Source organism: Lissotriton vulgaris, chromosome 4_1, assembly GCF_964263255.1.
Source record: "Lissotriton vulgaris chromosome 4_1, aLisVul1.2, whole genome shotgun sequence".
In the NCBI taxonomy this organism is placed as follows: Eukaryota; Metazoa; Chordata; class Amphibia; order Caudata; family Salamandridae; genus Lissotriton; species Lissotriton vulgaris.
The window spans coordinates 1,970,238,453-1,970,253,325 of record NC_141691.1 but is presented as its reverse complement, the minus strand read 5'-3'; the positions used below and the strand labels follow the sequence as shown (position 1 = coordinate 1,970,253,325).

Sequence of the window (14,873 nt, the reverse complement as noted above, 5' to 3'; positions counted from 1 at the left end):
TGTTCGACATTTCTATAGCATGTGATTGTTTTTTAATTTTAATATTACCTGCCACCGATGACATGCTCCATGGGGCACAGCCTGAGAAGAACGAACATTAGAGTTATCCCTCCAAGGATTCACGCGTATGTAATTCGTAGATGTTTACACGAAATTATGTTATCTTGTTATTACTTATAACCTGCCCGGATCATTTTAGCACAATATGCACCCACTGAGCTGCCTTACTAAGATTCGAACCTGTGACCTTCCTGTTGTACACCTTGCTCTGTAGAGGCCCCTTCCTACCGAGATATTTCACTATGTTCCACATTCAAGTTACCCGCAGTGCTACGAAGTCGGACTCATTTCTTTAACCGCTGTAACCAGTGAACAGCTTATTACATAGCATTGCGTGTCTGCTCCCTCTCTGGCCCAGCCAAGCAGTGAGACCAGTATTATAACATGACACGTGAAAGGTATGTGCACATCTCTGTGGCAGGCACATTAACCCACTGAGCTATTTTACCAAAGCTTACGCTGAGCCTTCAGAGGTCGCGTTTAAACGCCCTGGCTGGTTAATCTAACAACACTTGGGTGCGAGGGCAACCAAAAGGTTTTGCAGATATTTTGTGTGGCCACGTCAGCCTGTCTTGCTTCTAGCGTTGAAAAATTAAGTGGCACTCCATTGAGAAATAACTCCTAATATTAACAGGGCTGCTACACTCTCAGACCGTGATAAGAAATGGCCCGAAAGTAAAGTACAAGTGTGTGCGTGCGTGTGTGAACACAACCTAAGTGTGTTCCTACGAGCACTGGGGCGTTGTGGTGCTTGGGGCGTGCAGCCGAATCCCTCATTTGACGTGCAAACACTCCTCAGCACGCGCGTTTCATCCAGGCGCAGCCCCACAGTACAGAGCCCCAAAGGATACCCATGCGACTAGCGCCCCCTGGCTGCAGCTCTGGCGCAGCGCACCCGTCCTTCGCGCAGCACCCAGGCAGGGGAGCATGTCAATTCCCAGAGGCGAGTACTCTTCGGGGTGGGGGCCTTTCCTGGTGTTACTGAACCCCTTGACTGCACACGGGCGGGACTCTGCTCCAGGGAGCACACGGGGCGCCTGGTGATGCTCCCGCACAGGGGGCGGGTGAAGCTGGCACCGTGCCAGGCTGACTCTTCTTGCAGGGGGTTCCTGGATGTGCCCTGATGCTCGCTGGACCCGATCGGGCACTGGTCCACTTACAGACCAAGGCTGCTTGAGGCAGCTAGAAAAGCTAGGTGAGTCCTGGTGCTTCTCGTGCTAACGACAGCGCCCTGAAGCAACCGAAAGGCATCACTAGGCGCTATACAACATGCCCTAAGAAATACATTGTACTGTAATTGCATTTATTTAGCGCTTACTAGCCCTGACGAGGCGTCCAAGCGCTTGAGAACGGGATTCAGGACTATAAACCACAACCGACAACGGTGTCAACAGTATCCCTTCGCACATCAATAATGCTTTTGAGCTACATACATTGTCGTTTGACTGTCGTTATTAGCGTGTTTTATTAAAGTGGAATTTAACGTGCAAAAAACTTGTACGGAGCGGTGCGTGTTCACACGACCCTTCATTCTCGAGCTGGCGCAGTGCCAGGTCAGAGATTTTCAACACTGTTAGGGGCTCCCGGGGGTTTAAGGAACGCCCCCCCCCCCCCCCCCTGATTTAGGCCCCCATGGGTCCGGGAGACAGTGCGCCATGGCCCTTCGTTCGCTCCATGGGGTATTCACTAAATCTGTGCAGTGTCATTCATTGAGGGGGGTGGGGGGGGGGGGGGGGTCTGCCTGTATTTATTTCCGCTCTGGGGTTCGTCGCCGTGAGCCGCGCGCCTGACCACTTCCCTCCATAACGAGAGCCAAATGGCCCCTGCGCTCCGGCGCAACAGCCCCCGAGGGAGGCGCCGGGATTTGCAATCCTGCAAGGATCATATATTTCGAATTGCGGCGCGGATTTTCAATTTGTGCTGATTTACAAGGGGGTGGGTGGCCTGGCGCGGTCGGCTGGGCCTGGGCTCGCCTCCTACGGGGCTGGGAAGAGCCGAGGGAGGCAGGCACTGACCCATCTCTAACCGGGGGCCTGGCTGGCTGTTTCTTTCACGTGGGAGCCCAGAGCGGGGTGCGGGAGCCGCACTTGGAGTTCACACTGCAGCGCTTCTGGGAGCAGCCAAGCAGGTGCACCCCTCCCCCACCGGCCCAACACAGGGCTTTGTGTGCGCGCCATGAATCTGCCAATTCACCCAGAGTGAAAGGGGCATAAATACCCACAGACCACCGGGATATATTTCAACCTCACACCCTCTTCCAGGATTTGAAAAGGATGGTTTCCACAGTGGATCATCGCTCGGGGAGGAGGGTACGGACCTGGTGCTAAACCCAGCTCGCCATTTGACATATTGGGTGATCTTGAGCAAATTACCACACAGCTCTGTCTCTGGGCAAAACAGCAGCGCTTCGGAAAAAAAGGTCTTAATTTAGACCTGAAGCGCTATGCAAGTAAGCGTTCTTTTACACTTCCAATCTGAATGCACAGATCGAAGCTGGCAACATAGGGAGGCCGCCCGCGGCCCCCTTCAGAAATAAGACTCGGGCATGCCTGACACACCTGAAGGGGCATGACCCTATCCCCGGGGCTGCCAGGCTGACCAATTCAAAATGGTTTCCCTACTGCCATAATGGTTTGGGTGTTTAATGAACTGCCACGGGAGCAGCGCCGGGGGGTTTCTAGCTGCCCTCTGACCGTGGTCACTGGTGTCTGAAGCGTCTAGTTACGTTTCTATTTAACATATTTTGTTCCTGTAAAAAAATTTAACTGGCCCATTAGCAATCATTTGTAAGAGGTTGACTGAATTTTGCATCGGGAGGTGGTGGGGTCGTTTGGCGGGTAGGGTTTGGGTGCCAGTTTGTGTTTCATTGAAGCTGGCCTGACGCCCCCTGCAGCCTCGAGACAGAAACTTGAGGGGGGAGGGGGGGACTATGTGGTGACCCATCCAGGGGCCATACGAGTGCTCTACCCCAGCGTGTCACCCAGACAGTGGCGTAAAGAACCCCCCCCCCCCCCCTCTGCTCAGTGCATGGAGGGCGAGGTCCCCCCTCCTCCTACGCTCCAGACCCAGCCAAGAGCTCTAGAGGGCCAGGGGCCCGTGCGCGGTGCCAGTGGGGGCCCCCTGAACTCCGGGGCGACCCGCACCGTGGGGGGTACTGTTACGCCACTGCACTCAGAGAAGATGCTGCCGGGTCAAGACTGGGCGTGGAGCCGGAGGGGATGCCAGGGGGGCGCGGGAAAGCGAAGGGTAGAAGGGTGCGTAGGCTGGAGGGCAGACGCCTTGCCAGGGAGAGAGAGGCGCAGAAGGTCGGGCACCTTTAGGGGTGCTGGGGGGGGGGGGGGGGGGCGAGAACTAATGCGGTGCAGATGAACTGAAACGAAATGGGGTGCAGAGGAAACACGAGCAGGAGGGGTTCAGGCGGTTTTTCGATGAAATGGGTGCACTTGAGTGATAAACTACTCTATTGCATAAATGTATTACAGCCACGGCGATAATAGTAACAAACAAAAAAAATCCAATAAGGAAAACACCTCAGGGGGCATGTGGAATCTTGACTGATGGGTGGATTGATTCTGCCATAAATAAAAGGGGGCAATTGGCGAGATAATAAAGGGGGTACACACAGAAGCATTGATAATCCGTGGGGTTCACATGGGCTGGTTAAAGCTGGCGGGTGGAGTGGTACTTTGGGGGGGGGGATTAGTAGTTGAGCGGCAGGTGCGATGCAGATACATTGATGGGAAGGTGACGGGTGCACGCGCATCATCTCCAGTTTCAGGGCAGGCAGACTGATAAATGATTAAAAAAAAACGGGGTGCAGGTGGAGGGGTAAACACGGGGCTCAGTTGCATTGGTGATAACGGGGTGCAGATGGACTGGCGTACGGCGAGGTGTGGAGGATTCGTTAACACAAGGGGTGCAGGTGGAAAGGTGACAGCTGGGGGGGGGGGGGCGCCCTGTGCAGCCGGGTTGCAAACACGATACTCGTTGAGGTGGTAAAGAGTTGGCATCACGGGGGGCACATATGGTTTAGGGGTGTATGAGGTGCGCCTGAATTGAGAATACTTGGGGTGGTAAGGTGCTTGACTGCGGGGGGGGGGGGGTGGGGGGGGGGAGGGGCGGCGAGGGTATACGACGAAGAGGGCGACTGTGGTGTGAGGGAACAGACCTTCCCTAGATTGGCAGACTGTGGCCCGGAGGTTACAAGGCGGGGAGTTTGGGAAGGGGCTGGGGGGCCTGGCATGGAAGGTTCATTCACAATGAATGAAGAGGGTACAGAGGGTGCCTCTGACTGGAACACGGGTCACTCTGAAGGCAGCTGGCACACGAGAGGGCAGTGCCCAGGGAGAGGAGATGGAGCACCAGGGAGTGATATCTTGTGGCACTCTCCACGAAGGGAAGTTTGGACTGCGAAGATGCCGGGTGCCAGCCTTGGTTGTCGTGGCATATGGGGGGCAGACGGGTGGCACCGAACGGAGGGCAGAGTGTGTGCCCCTGAATACGAAGGGTGCCCTAGGGGACACATATATACTGGTTGGTTTGACAGAGGGGGCGAATTGGTTGGCGTTGATTGGGAAGGTGGAATGGGTGGCACACAGGGTGTTCGTAGGGGGTGGCATTATGGCGGCGTGGGTGCAGATGTGGGAGCGAATATGGAAGGGTGTAGATGGTTGGCATAGAATGGAAGGAGGTGTATGAGAGTGAGATCGAATTGGAAGGGGTACATGGGTGGCACTGAATTGGAATGAGTGGTGGATGGGGGCATGTAATGGTGAGGAAGTCTGAATGGGACGAAGGGCAGATATAATGGCACGGGAGGACCGATGCTACGCAGGGGTACGGCATGGAATGAAACGGGCTGAAGGGGGCGGGTCCGTGACGTTAAATGTGGAAGATTGATCGAAGAGTGGCATGATACGGAGAGTACGAGTATTTGTGCGGAATTGCACCAGACGGGGTGCTACATGGGTGGCACTGAATTAGGGGGACATGTAGACGTGTGGGATTCAATAAAGTGGGGTGCTCGGGGTGTGGTATTGAATGTCCAGGGAGGGTAGACCTCTGACGCTGAATATATGGGAGCAGTGGTTTGTGGCATTGAAGCCAGAGAATGGGTGGATGGCACTGCGGATGGCACGGTAATCCGCGGGGAGGGGAGATGTGTGGCACTGAAGGCTGGGTTTGTGTGTGGTAGTGAAGGATGGGTAGGTGAGTGACACTGAAGGTGGAGGGAAGATGTGTGGCACTCAAGGTGAAGGATGGGTAGGTGAGTGACGCTGAAGGTGGAGGGGAGATGTGTGGCACAGAAGGTGGAGGGGAGATGTGTGGCACTGAAGGTGGAGGAGAGATGTGTGACACTGAAGGTGGAGGAGAGGTGTGTGGCGCTGAAGGTGGAGGAGAGGTGTGTGGCACTGAAGGTGAAGGATCGGTGGGTGAGTGACATTGAAGGTAGAGGGGAGATGTGTGGCACTGAAGGTGAAGGATGGGTGGGTGTGTGGCACTGAAGGTGGGGGGAGATGTGTGGCACTGAAGGTAGAGGAGAGATGTGTGGCAATGAAGGAGGAGGAGAGATGTGTGGCACTGAAGGTGAAGGATGGGTAGGTGAATGACGCTGAAGGTGGAGGGGAGATGTGTGGCACTGAAGGCGAAGGGTGGGTAGGCGAGTGACAATGAAGGTGGAGGAGAGATGTGTGGCACTGAAGGTGGAGGAGAGGTGTGTGGCACTGAAGGTGGAGGAGAGGTGTGTGGCACTGAAGGTGAAGGATGGGTGGGTGAGTGACATTGAAGGTAGAGGGGAGATGTGTGGCACTGAAGGTGAAGGATGGGTAGGTGAGTGACACTGAAGGTGGGGGTAGATGTGTGGCACTGAAGGTAGAGGAGAGATGTGTGGCACTGAAGGTGGAGAAGAGATGTGTGGCACTCAAGGTGGAGGATGGGAAGGTGTGTGGCACTCAAGGTGGCGGGGAGATGTGTGGCACTCAAGGTGGATGATGGGAAGGTGAGTGACACTAAAGGTGGAGGATGGGAAGGTGAGTGACACTGAAGGTGGAGGAGAGATGTGTGGCACTGAAGGTGGAGGATGGGAAGGTGAGTGACACTGAAGGTGGAGGGGAGATGTGTGGCACGGAAGGTGGAGGATGGGAAGGTGAGTGACACTGAAGGTGGAGAGTGGGTGAATGACTGGCACTGAAGGTGGAGAGGAGATATGTGGCACTGAAGGTGGAGGATGGGAAGGTGTGTGGCACTGAAGGTGGAGGGGAGATATGTGGCACTGAAGGTGGAGGATGGGAAGGTGAGTGACACTGAAGGTGGAGGGGAGATGTGTGGCACTGAAGGTGTAGGGGAGTGTGTGACACTGAAGGTGGAGGATGGGAAGGTGAGTGACACTGAAGGTAGAGCATGGGAAGGTGTGTGGCACTGAAGGTGGAGGATGGGAGGTGAGTGATACTGAAGGTGGAGGAGAGATGTGTGGCACTGAAGAAGGAGGATGGGAAGGTGAGTGACACTGAAGGTGGAGAGTGGGTGAATGAGTGGCCCTGAAGGTGGAGGGGAGATGTTTGGCACTGAAGGTGGAGGATGGGAAGGTGAGTGACACTGAAGGTGGCAATTGCAAACAAAACAAGGTTGGCTATGTGTGTGGTAGTGAAGGATGGGTAGGTGAGTGACACTGAAGGTGGAGGATGGGTAGGTGAGTGACACTGAAGGTGGAGGATGGGAAGGTGTGTGACACTGAAGGTGGAGGACGGTAAGGTGTGTGACACTGAAGGTGGAGAGTGGGTGAATGAGTGGCACGGGATCAGACTGGATCGATGTGTGACATGGAAGTGGAGGGAGAGATGTCTGGCACTGAGGGTGGAAGGGAAATATGTGGTATTGAAAATGAAGGGTGAGTAGGCGTGGTATTGAAGGTGGAAAAGGGAGATGTGTCATGTGTGGCAATGAAAGTGAAGAGGAAAATGCGTGGCAATAAAAACAGAGGCTGGTGGCACTGAATATGAAGAATGGTTGGATTTGTGGCACTGGAGGCGGAGCCTGGGTTGTTGCCTGGCACTGGATATAAAAGAGGCATGAATATGAGGAGGATGGGTAGATGCCTGGCACTACCGGCAGGGGGTGGGTGATTGTGTGGCACCGGATATGAAGTATGGATGCGTGGCACTGCAGATGGAGGCTGGGTGGGTGCGTTGCACTGAATCTAGAGGGAGGGTAGATATGTGGCACCGTGGCACTGGAGGTGGAGGGAGGGTGGCCCTGGAACTGACAACGGATAGATGTGGCCCAGGATATGGAGGTGGGCAGATGTGTGGCACTGAAGGCAGAGATGGCCAGATGTGTGGCACTGGGCATGGAGAATGGTTTGATGTATGGCAGTAAAGGCGGAGGTGGGCATATGTGTGGCATTGACGTTGAAGAGAACGGACACTAGCTTTGTGGAGGGGGCGCTAAATTGCCCCAATGAGTAGGGCTGATTGAAGTGAGCGACACTGAGGATGGTTTACATCAGTGACTGTAACACGGGGTGTGGGGGGGGGGGGGGGGGCGGGGGCAATAAACGGGGCACTGAAGAGTGAAGATATTAAACGAGCACAGACAGTTGGCGCGTGCCATTGAATGGCCACATATATGGATGTCATGCTGCGTTGAGTTGGGTGCATGACAGGTCGCGTGGAGCAGACGTGGGCAGATAGGTGGCATGCAGCTGGCGTGGGTAGATAGGTGGCAGAGAACGGGCATGGAGTGGGGAAGGATTGCAGAAGGGGCAGACAGGAAATGGCTGGTACGTGAGGGAGATATATAACGTGTTGTTCTGATGGTGGCACAGAATGGACAGTGGCTCAACATGAACAAGCTGAGGCAGGGGAGGGTGAACTTCCTGTCAATGCCGAGACCAGCGCCCCCCCCTCCCCCCCCCCCCCCCCGTGGATGGAACGCCCTGTCTTGAAGGAGGGGGGTACTGATGCCCCCGCCCCCACATGCACACATGACTTGTTTGCACCTTGGAGGGTCTGGCCGGGGTCGAGGGTTCCAGGGACCTCTTGAGTTAATGAATTTACCGTAAATCACGTCATAGTTGCGCGAGTCAGAAATCCTCTCGCTGAAAACAAGGGTCGGGTGTTTAAGTGTAATTCGTGACATTGCCGTGGGTACAACAGCCTAGCCTAGGGTGAGACATCGAAGCAGGGCACCCTCATCCCTGTTTACCCCGCTTCAAATTAAGGTTTTCTTTCTCCGTTAGGTCTTCTGCGACGTTGGGTGCATGTAGCGAACATTAGGGCTCGATCAGCCGCTGGGCGCTAGATAAACTTGGTGGAAAGAAGAGAGAGCTACAGAGCGCTCCCTTGCATGCGCCCACTCAGAGGCGGAGGCCGATCCGGTGCCCACGGGCACGAACCAGCTCAGATGCTGCTCTGTTCTCAGAGTGCCAGGTGCCAGCCTACCCCTTCACAGAAAGCACCAGAACGCCTGGCCTGCGGGCGAGGGGGCACCTCTTCTGACAGGGGTTGGGGGCCCAAGAACAGCTGGGTGAGGTGCACTGGAGGGAGAGGGTGTGTGGTGGGTGGGAGAGGGGGGCGGAGGGGTCACGTGTAAGGCATATAATATATATGAGCACAGCCCCTCAAATATAGCCCTAATAGCCTCACACGGCGAGCCTCACTCGGAGGCTAAAGACACTGGAGGGAGGTGGGAGGGAGGCATGAGAAGGGGTCAGTGGGAGATAGACGATGGTGTGGGAGAAAGAGGCATGGGAGACATGCATGGGGAGAAAGAGAGTCAAGTGAGAGAGAGAGAGTAGCGCACAGGAAAGGATGAGAGAGAGAGCGGGTATTTATTGCAGGCAGTGAGCACGCGCAGATTCATGGGACACCGACTAAAAACGTATTTTAAAAAGTGAGAGGTAGACATGTACATACTAAAAATGCACACACATGCTCACACAAGCAGACATACACTGTGCTCACACGCACGTGCACACACACGCAGGCAAACACAGACGTACACAGGCACACTCAGACGCACGTACACGGGCACACATATTCACACACTCTCACGCACACACACAAAATATACACCGAGGCCAGTCCTTTCCCTGTTATGCGTTATGAATGTATTTACCGTGTCTGAAGCACACCTCGAGCACGTGTGGCCCCTCACATCCCGTGGAGGGGGCCCGGCCCCGGGTAATTCGGATCTGGCAGCAGCGCTGGCCCGTTGGGGATGTCTGAGCGCCTGGCTCAGTGGCTGCCTCCAGATGTCTGCCTCCCCGTAGACTGTATGTATAGCAGGCGTACCCCGGCTCGCTGCACACACCGGCAGGTGCCACTTTACAGGTGCCCCTGCCCCCCCCCCCCCCCCCCCGTCGAAGTTCAAAAAACAAGACCACCAGGCTGAACTGCCCCCTCCCCAACCTCTCGCAGCGCACCTAGAGAGTGGGTGGCTTCCCTGGACCGGCCACAGACCCCCCTGCCTGTAAATGAATCTGAAACAAGCACCCATCGGAGCGCACCCAGAGCTGGCACGGAAACCAGACGCAAAAAGCTGCTAAGTGCCAGAGCGAAAAGCACAAAAGTGCCCTTACCTCCTGGAGTTTCCAGACGCCCTCCTTCCCTGCTCGAAATTCCCAAAACGAAGAAAAACCACACAACATCCACAGGCGGATCCTTCCAAAATGTTGGCCACCCCGAGTCCAGTCCGCTAGCCCCGGCGTGCCCTCCTCATGTCTCCCCGCTGGTAGCTCCACGCGAAAGTAAACAGGGACAGAAACGGCAACGAGCAGGCAAAATGTGGCTTTGGGTGGAAATCCGTCCGAGAGCGGCGTGCTGCGGCAGGCTGGGCTTCCAGGCGCTCCCCGCGCGTCCGCTGCTCCCCGCCCGGGCTCCTCGGCGCTTTACTGCGCGCTCCTTCGGCGTCTTCGGCGGATCCGCTCCGTGTAGCCAGGGGCTGCGCTAAGAATTACATCAGGCTTTTATAAGCTCCCCAGATCACACATTGGAGAGAGAGAGGGGTGGGGGAGCCGGGAGTGGGATAAAATGCGCGCAGGCAGCCCCAGACACACACACAGAGTGAGGGAGGACGGCAGCCAGGCTCTGTCACTCGCGCTCGGGAGGCACCTGACTGCAGTGCCGCTGCCCCGCCGCCGCCGCTAGGGGGGAGGGAGGGAAGGAGGGTGGGGGGCTGCAGAGGAGACGCGGACCGGAGCCTGGGAGGAGTCTGCCTGCAGCCGCCCTGGCAGCCTCAACTTCTTCTCCTGCGCAGGACCTGGGAGGAGAAGCCCGGAGTTCTGTGGGAAGCGGCGCAGGTGCCGGGTGGACTTAGGAGAACCTGTAGCGCCTACTGGGGCGTCAGCGAGGGGGCCCAGGGAGCCCGGAAGCCAGCGGAGAAGATTCGAGGAGCTAGAATCCTCTAGGCGCTTAGTACTTCAAGGCGCTGATACATGCAGTCGCAGTAGGCAACGGATTCATCTATTCACTGGACTTTCCTAGATGCTTTGTAGTTCATCAGATAGTACCTGCAGCCGCAGAACGCAATGGATCCCTCTAGGCGCTGGGTTTTCTTATGCGCTGGATTTTCCTAGTTAATTTAAAGTTCAAGGAGATGTTAGCTGCAGGCACAATGCATAACGGACTGCTCAGGCACTGGATATCAGTAGGCGCTGGATTTCTCTAGGCGCTGCATTCTCGAATGCCCTGGATTTCTCTATGCACGACATTCCTCTGGGAACAGGTGCCTGCAAGAAGTCCGCGTGTTGGGTCGCCCTTTGCGCTCACTTCTCTAGCCGCAGGATTTCTCTAGGCGCTGCATTCTCAAAAGCACTGGATTTCTTTATGCACGCTATTCCTCTGGACAGAGCCTACAAGACTTCTATGTGTTGGGTCCCTCTTCGCACTCTGTAGCCGCAGGATGTCTCTGGGCGGTGTATTCTTTATGCAATTTATTTTTTGACACGTCGGTTCCTGTACTCGCGCTACGAGGTGGACTCCTGTTCCTGTTTCCGCTGGTTTTCTTTAAGCACCGGATTTCTATAGGCGCTTTTTTTCCAGACGCTTTACTCTTGTAAGCGCTAATTCCTGCCGTGCAGGCGCTTTCCGTTTGGAATTCTTCTGTATGCTGGATTTCTCTTGGCACGAGACTCCCCCAGGACCCGCCCCCCTCGCTGCTTTCTTCTAGGCGCTGGTTCCCGCAGTCGTCCTGTGTTTTATTCTCTGCCTCTGATGGATGTTTTCTAGGCTCATTAACTCCCTAGGTGTATTTTCCCTACATCTCTAGTTTGGATTTCAGCTCAGCTGAGCTCAGCGTCGCAAGCATGTGCCGCAGAAACCCAGTCGGCAGGGAGAGAGGTGCCAGCCAAGGCTCTGGAGAGGGGGCAGGGTGGGCACGGAGGGCAGCGAGCCAGGGCCCGCAGGGTGGACGGAGCTGCTCCCTGCCTGATAACGACTGAAGCTGCTGCTGCTGCTGCTGCTGGGGCTCTGCTGATCTATGCTGCTGTGGGCCAGAGAGGGGAGTCAGGGCTGCTGCTGAGAAACTCTCAGATGAGAGCAGGGGGCCGCCGACGCCGCTCGTCGAGGTTGCTGCTGAAAACAAGAACTTCTCCAATGGTGAGGCTGAAAGATTCTAACCTGGTCTCAGTTTGGGCCAGAGCCCTGGATGGAAGCGACTACACTGCCCGCAACCCAGTGCTGAACCAGGGAAGGGACGCCAGGCCACTGCATGAGCAGACAAAATTGTAAATTGAAACTTGTATAGCGCACTACTCACCCGCAAGGGTCTCAAGGCGCTCGCACGAATACCGCTGTGGAACCCATCCTGGCTTTCCCTGTGAGGCGTCCACTCCTGGGCACCCCCAAGGTGGAGGCCAGGCATCCTTAGCGTTGTGGGGGCCGTTGTGGAGATTAAGCACGCTATTGCCCAGAGTTGCAGAGTGGGACTCCATGATTGGAACAGGCAGCGAGGGGAGAATTATCAGGTCCGTGGAATTCTTGAGCCCAAGACCCGCTGAGTCAGGGAATTGAACCCTGGTCCCAGGCTAGACCTCTGCATCAGGGTCTGCCGCTCTAACCATTGAGCCACATTTCTCCATCGGAACAAACAGCATGAGCAGAGAAGGAGCCTCCAGGTCACTCACTGCATGAGCAGAGAAACAAACTGCCTGAGGAGAGAAGCGACCTCCAGGACACTGCATGAACAGAGAAGCAGCCCAAGGACACTGCATGAGCATTGAAGGAGCCCCCAGACCACTGCATGAACAGAGAAACAGCCCAAGGACACTGCATGAACAGAACAAGTTCCACAGCCACTGCCTGATCAGAGCAGCAGCCCCTAGGCCACTGTGCCTGCATGTACAGAGAAGCAACCTCCAGGCCACTGCATAGGCAGAGAAGCAGACTCCATGCCACTGCACGAGCAGAGAAGCTGTTTCCAAGACACTGCATGAGCAGAGAAACAGCCTCCAGGCCACTACATGACCAGAGCAAGCTGCCTCCCGGCGACTGCATGAGCAGGGAAGCAACCTGCATGTGCAGGGAAGCAGCCTCCAGGCCACTGCATGGACAGAAAAGCAGCCTACAGGCCACTGCATGTCTAAAGAAGAAGACTCCAGGTCACTGCACGAGCAGAGAAGCAGCCTCCAGGCCACTGCATGAGCAGAGAAGCAGTCCCTAGGCCACTGGACGAGCAGGTAAACAGTCTGCATGAGCAAAGAAGCAACCTCCAGCCCACTGCATGAACAGAGCAAACTGCCTAAAGACCACTACATGTGCAGAGAAGCAGCCTCCAGCCCACTAAATGAACAGAGCAAACTGCCTCCAGCCCACCGCATGCGTAGAGAAGCAGACTCCAGGCCACTCCGTGAGCAGAGAAATGGCATCCAGGCCACTGCATGCACATGGAAGCAGTCTCCAGGACACTGCATGAGCAGAGCAAGCTGCACTCAGGATACAGATCCAAAAGAAGAAGCTGCACTCAGGCTACTGCTCCAAAAGTAGAAGCTGTACTCAGGCCACTGTTCCAAAGGAAGAAGCTGCACCTGGGTTTGTTCTCCAAAAGAAGAAACTGCAAACAGGCTTCTGCTCCAAAGAAAGAAGCTGCACTCGGGCCACTGCTCCAAAAGAAGAAGCTGCACTCAGGCTACTTCTCCAAAAGAAGAAGCTGCACTCAGGCTTCTGCTCCAACGGAAGAAGCTGCACTCAGGCCACTGCTCCAAAGGAAGAAGCTGCACTCAGGCTTCTGCTCCAACGGAAGAAGCTGCACTCAGGCTACTGCTCCAAAGGGAGAAGCTGCACTCAGGCTACTGCTCCAAAAGAAGAAGCTGCACTCAGGCTTCTGCTCCAACGGAAGAAGCTGCACTCATGCCACTGCTCCAAAGGGAGAAGCTGCACTCAGGCTACTGCTCAAAAAGAAGAAGCTGCACTCAGACTTCTGCTCCAACGGAAGAAGCTGCACTCAGGCTACTGCTCCAACGGAAGAAGCTGCACTCATGCCACGGCTCCAAAGGGAGAAGCTGCACTCAGGCTACTGCTCCAAAAGAAGAAGCTGCACTCAGGCTTCTGCTCCAACGGAAGAAGCTGCACTCATGCCACTGCTCCAAAGGGAGAAGCTGCACTCAGGCTACTGCTCCAAAAGAAGAAGCTGCACTCAGGCTTCTGCTCCAACGGAAGAAGCTGCACTCAGGCTACTGCTCCAAAAGAAGAAGCTGCACTAAGGCTACTGCTCCAAAGAAAGAAGCTGCACTCGGGCTTCTGCACCAATGGAAGTAGTTGCACTCAGGCCACTGCTCCAAAGGAAGAAGCTTCACTCAGACTACTGCTCCAAAAAAAGAAGCTGCACTCATGCCACTGCTCCAAAAGAAGAAGCTGCACTCAGGCTACTTCTCCAAAAGAAGAAGCTGCACTCAGGCTTCTGCTCCAACGGAAGAAGCTGCACTCAGGCCACTGCTCCAAAGGAAGAAGCTGCACTCAGGCTTCTGCTCCAACGGAAGAAGCTGCACTCAGGCTTCTGCTCCAACGGAAAAAGCTGCACTCATGCCACTGCTCCAAAGGGAGAAGCTGCACTCAGGCTACTGCTCCAAAAGAAGAAGCTGCACTCAGGCTTCTGCTCCAACGGAAGAAGCTGCACTCAGGCCACTGTTCCAAAGGGAGAAGCTGCACTCAGGCTTCTGCTCCAACAGAAGAAGCTGCACTCATGCCGCTGCTCCAAAGGGAGAAGCTGCCCTCAGGCTACCGCTCCAAAAGAAGAAGCTGCACTCAGGCTACTGCTCCAAAGAAAGAAGCTGCACTTGGGCTTCTGCTCCAATGGAAGAAGCTGCACTCAGGCCACTGCTCCAAAGGAAGAAGCTTCACTCAGACTACTGCTCCGAAAAAAGTAGCTGCACTCAGGCTACTGCTCCAAAAAAAGAAGCTGCACTCAGGCTACTGCTCCAAAGGAAGAAGCTTCACTCAGAATACTGCTCCAAAAAAAGAAGCTGCACTCAGGCTACTGCTCCAAAAGAAGGAGCTGCACTCAGGCCACTTCTCCAAAGGAAGAAGCTGCACTCAGGCCATTGCTCCAAAGGAAGAAGCTGCACTCAGGCTACTGCTCCAAAAAAAGAAGCTGCGCTCAGGCTTCTGCTCCAACGGAAGAAGCTGCACTCAGGCTACTGCTCCAAAAGAAGAAGCTGCACTCAGGCTACTGCTCCAAAAAAAGAAGCTGCACTCAGGCTACTGCTCCAAAGGAAGAAGCTTCACTCAGACTACTGCTCCAAAAAAAGAAGCTGCACTCAGGCTACTGCTCCATAAGAAGGAGCTGCACTCAGGCCACTGCTCCAAAGGAAGAAGCTGCAC

The 14,873-nt window shown here is 55.3% G+C and overlaps 1 protein-coding gene across 1 annotated transcript in view; it reads right to left on the bottom strand.

Moving 5' to 3' along the window:
• The window catches only part of ADGRB1 (adhesion G protein-coupled receptor B1), a 473,955-nt gene extending 463,855 nt beyond the window's left edge, over nucleotides 1-10,100 (bottom strand). Inside the window, exon 1 of the mRNA XM_086966285.1 lies at nucleotides 9,638-10,100. The gene's annotated coding sequence lies outside the window, so the exon portion shown is untranslated. The remainder of the gene's footprint in view (nucleotides 1-9,637) is intronic.
• Between the last annotated feature and the right edge of the window lie 4,773 nt (nucleotides 10,101-14,873).